Source organism: Kryptolebias marmoratus, linkage group LG14 (genome assembly GCF_001649575.2).
Source record: "Kryptolebias marmoratus isolate JLee-2015 linkage group LG14, ASM164957v2, whole genome shotgun sequence".
Taxonomy (NCBI): Eukaryota; Metazoa; Chordata; class Actinopteri; order Cyprinodontiformes; family Rivulidae; genus Kryptolebias; species Kryptolebias marmoratus.
In genome coordinates, this window is record NC_051443.1 from 26,252,304 (window position 1) to 26,257,260 (window position 4,957).

The following is a 4,957-nucleotide window of genomic DNA, read 5'->3' on the forward strand; positions in this document are numbered from 1 at the left end:
GTGTGTGTGTGTGTGAGGAGGGGGGGGCTGGGAGATAATTACAATTAAACTCATTTGCACGCTTTAATGAATTTGTCCCACGCTTCTGCTGATCTCAGCCTCGGAGTAAATAACTGATCTGTTATCAGAGCTGAAACGTCGGGCGGCAGAGTCCCTGAGCTGCGATGATGTTTGTTTACCGAGGAGCAGAGGAGCCGAGGAACCGAGGAGCTGAAGAACCGAAGAACTGAGGAGCCGACGAAATGAGGAGCCGAAGAGCTGAGGAGCTGAGGAGCCGAGGAGCTGAAGAACCGAAGAACCGAGGAGCCGAGAGGCCGAGGAGCTGACAAAACGAGGAGCAGAGGAACCTGCAGGTTGGAAACTCCCGGATCAGAAACTGAAACACAGACGAAGGAAAACTGATTCCGAGTGGATGAAACAATAAATAAATGTTTGACAGGTTCCTCAAAGAGTCCTGGTTCAGCTCAGATCTCTGCCTCCCAGCTGAGAAACACTCCCACACCATGATGCTGCCGCCTCCGTGCTTCACTGTGGGGATTCCTTTGAGCTCCTGGATGGAGTTAAACTTCCTCAGTTTGAAGAAAAACCAAACAGATCCACAGAGTCGGACGGTCTTCCTGGTTGAACTGAAGTCATCGCCTCTTTTGTCTCATTCTGTCTCATTTTGTCTCATTTTGTCTCATTCTGTCTCATTCTGTCTCTTCTGTCTCATTTTGTCTCATTCTATCTCATTCTGTCTCATTTTGTCTCATTCTGTCTCATTCTGTCTCTTCTGTCTCATTTTGTCTCATTCTGTCTCATTCTGTCTCTTCTGTCTCATTTTGTCTCATTCTGTCTCATTCTGTCTCGTCTGTCAGAAACCTCAGGCTGATTTCTGTCTCAGTCTGAAGCAGCCACTTCCAGTTCAATTCGAGATCTTCTTTAAACTTTATTAAAGTCACCTTCTCGTGTTCCCTGGCCGTTCTCCTCGATTCCTCCCTGTAGATTTGACCTCCCTGCTCAGGTGTTTGTTGGTTATTAAACACCTCGCGGGTTTCAGATGTGTAATAAAATAAACTTTGACTTGATTTGACTCTTTTGGTTTTTGCTCTGACAGAAACATCTCAGCACGGATCAGGAGAAACTTATAAAACTGAAATGTTTTTGTTTGTAACTGAAGGTTGAGCTGAACGACTCTGAAGTCTGTGACTCATTAAAACAAACGATCCTTCTTTTAATTAAAATATGAATCCAGACTCTCAGGTTCAGGATCGGCTGCTTCCAATGATCCAACTTGTATTGATGGTGTTGATCCGGGAGCCATCGTTCTGTGAATCTGGGGGGGGGGGGGCATCCAATCACAGAACTCTGAATAATTAAACTGATCAACTTAATTAGCTCAATTAAGTTGATTTGACCACAGAACATTGCCATATGGTGCGAGGAAACAAAAGAGGGGGGGGACTAATTAAAAGTAAAATAATGAGGATTTTAATTAACTGGTTTCCCAGACGTCAGCAGGCAGGGATGTGGAGTTGTAATTAAAAAGTCCCGTAGCGCTGGCAACATCCTCTCCCTCCCTGTTTTAATAACGGCCGCGGCTCCATCCGTCTAATTAAACCTGTAAATGAATTTGTAACATTAAGGGTCCCTGCTTGAGTTTTCCACCTCCACCTCCAGGAACAAACCGTCGGAGGATTCCCTTTATGTTTTCAGGAAAGGAGGAAAACAGTCTGAGACTCACATGTTTCTGAGAAATAATCCGTCAGGTTAAACCCACCTTCTGTCAAATACTGAACTCTACCTGGAAATATAAGATATAATATCACATATTTATAAGATATATTCTCACAGACTGCAGCCATGAATAAAAACTCACAGAAACAATAAAAAACCCTGTCTGAAACACGAACCCTTAAATTAAGTGTTTTACTAAAAGTTTCTCACAGGAAACGTTACGCCCTCAAAATGGCCGACATTAAACGTGATGTGACGGCAGGTTTTCTTTATCCCGGGAGTTGGAGTCTGAACGAACTCCCTACCCTCCCTCCTGAGGCTTGTTAAGGTCTCTGTTGATCAGTTTCTGCTAATGAGATGAGGATTCAAGCCGCCATCTTGGAAGGTGCTTCGTGGCGTCCTGAGTAACAAACCGGGTTATAACGATCAGAACCAGAACTCTGAGGGTTAAATCAGGAACATCTGTGATCTGTGGATAAATTCAAACAGAACAAAGTTCATCAGACTTTAATCTAAAGTTCAGAAACAAATAAAAGGCCCTGAAACACGTCCGTGTATCTTAGAGCAAATAAAGAGTTGATTTCCTATAAAAACAATAATAAACACCTTTTAAATCTCAGACGGTTTGAGTCTCATTAAAAAGTTTAGTTTTACAGATTTTCAGATGTTTAAACTTCTGGACTGAAGGGATTCGGTGTTAATTGCTCCACCGGAACCATAAATAACTGGGATTAAACAGACTTCACACCTAACTGGACCCCCAGAACCAGCCTGTGCCTCGTTAGGACCCGGTTCTGAGCCCCAGGAGGGGTTCTGGTCCAGATGAGGTCACTTACTGATCCCAGAGCAGCAACAAAAGGCAGTTTGTCTGCGTGTTCGGAGAGGAAACGTGGTTTTATGTCCCGTCAGCGTGGATCTTCCTGCCTAGAACAAGCGTTTCATTGATCCCTGACGGGCCCGCCGGATAATCAGGCAGCTCCGAGCCTCCGAGGACGTCATTATTTCCACTCCTCTGTCTTTATCTGCTGCAGAGTCCAGGTCAGGATCCTTCAGAGCCACAAAGAGTCCATTCATCAGCAGGAAAAACAGGAAGCAGCGTCTCACGTCCTGGAACATTTCCTCAACCAGCAGAAAGGGAAAATAAAACACCTTGAATTCAGCGAGTTCACCTTAAACCAGACGAGCTGCTTCCTAACTCTTAACTAAAGTCATTAACTGAGGAGGAAACGAGCAGAACCCGCAGCAGAACCCGCAGCAGAACCCGCAGAGGCCCGGCTCATGTTTCAGCTGCCATCTGTTGAGTAAATAACCTCCTGACTGGCTGGGAGCTAATGCGCTTTATTTGGTGTAATGTGAGACTCATCTGTGGGAAATTACTGCCGAGGCGCTGAGAGGAGCAGCAGCTGGGCGAGGCCCGGTTCTGCAGGGTTCTACCCGTCAGAACCTTCTGGTGTCTGGGTCCAGCCGTCCAGGAGAGAGATGAGCTGAAGGTTGAAGCGGCTCGTCTCGTTTCTGTTTCTGTTTCTGAGAGAAACGAGTTCAAACCAGCTGAACACGAGCTAAAATCATACCTGAGATCAGCAAAACCACAGCTAAAAGATTAATTTAGCTTAGCTGTAGCTAAAGGTAAGAATGAGCAAATCAGTAGCTAAAATCTAAAATCAGCAAAACCATAAACGAAAGCTGAGATTGAGAAAACCACAGCTAAAAGCTCAAATTAGCAACCAAGTAGCTAAAAGATTAAATTGGCAAAGTTATAATAAAAAGATAAAAGTTGTAAAATCAGAGCTAAAATCTCAAATTAGTACAACTGCAGCTAACAGCTGAATTTAGCTACGCAGCAGCTAAAAGGAGCCGAAGACACAAAGAGAAGCAGATTTAAAGATCTGAATGTATTTCTTTTTGTAAATCAAAGTTTTAACAGATTAATCCTGATGAAGATGAAATACAGAAACAGGAAAACGACAGTTTGACGTTCGGCTGATATCCTTCAGCTTCCATCAGGACTTTTCTCAGCTCATTGCTGCTTCAGTTTCTCCTGAAATTAAAACCAAACTAAAGCTGATTTTAGAGTCCTTTCGATAAAATAAAACCTCGGAGGTCCAGCCATGATGGACAGGAAGTGAAGAGGAGATTTTGATCTTCCTCTGGTTTGTGTCCCTGATGAGGAAACAGGCTGAATGCTGAAACGCTCGGCTGAAAGGTCCAAAGACACGAGGAATAAAAGGACGGCGGTCCTGATGGTCGGCCTCGGAGACGCTTCGCTGATAGAAATCTGCTCTGACATTTCCTGTTCCTTTCAAACTAAAAGAATCTGATCTGACATCAGCTGCAGGTTTCAAAGAGTCCGGTCAAATCGCTCAGTTTGTCTGCAGGTCGGCCCGTCCCCCGGGTCCAGGAACACAGAGGGGACACAGAGTCTCTGAGGACATTTCTAAACAAATGCTTCAATAAAGATGGACCAGCGAGATCCGAGGGGACATTATGATCCGCAGTAATGGGTCCAAATGTCTCCAGAGACGAGGCAGAGACACACTGTTAGACAGATGTCCTCTCAGTGGACTCTAAGTCTCCAGAGGAGTCCACTGTCCCCTCAGTGACTGCGAGGACCCAAACCATCCACCCTCCATCACCGTGTTCCTGTTTTATCAGATTTGTCTCTGAAACAAAGAATTCCTGTTTTTCTTCGAGCTCTAAAATCAGGACCGTTTCTTCCTGCAGGGAACCCAAACCGTCCGGAACCAGCAGACGAGCCATTGGGACGGAGCGGATCTGTGTTCTGGTCCTGCAGTCGGACTCAAACGGATCATTAACCTCCTCTGATCCGACTCCCACCGAGCTCCCCGGGACTCTGACAGCCCCCCTGATGGATGGAGATTATTCCAAATGTTTTCCATCGGAATCAGTGGGAGTTTAAGTGCCTCGTGCATCGAAACACCAAACAAACCATCACTGGAGTCGTCCGTCATCCGACTGAGGCACAACATGGCTGCAGGGAAAACAGCCGCAGTTTACCCACTAATATCAGCTAAAGCTGCAGGTTTCTGTCGGAGCTCGAAGACTCGGAGGAAAAGGTTCAAGATTTAAATCTGTTTGGATTAAAATCACCTTTTATAACCCAGAAGAGTCTGGAGAGAGGAAGGAAGATGGATGGATGTAAGGATGGATGTAAGGATGGATGGATGGATGGATGGATGGATGGATGGATGGATGGATGGATGGATGGATGGATGGATGGATG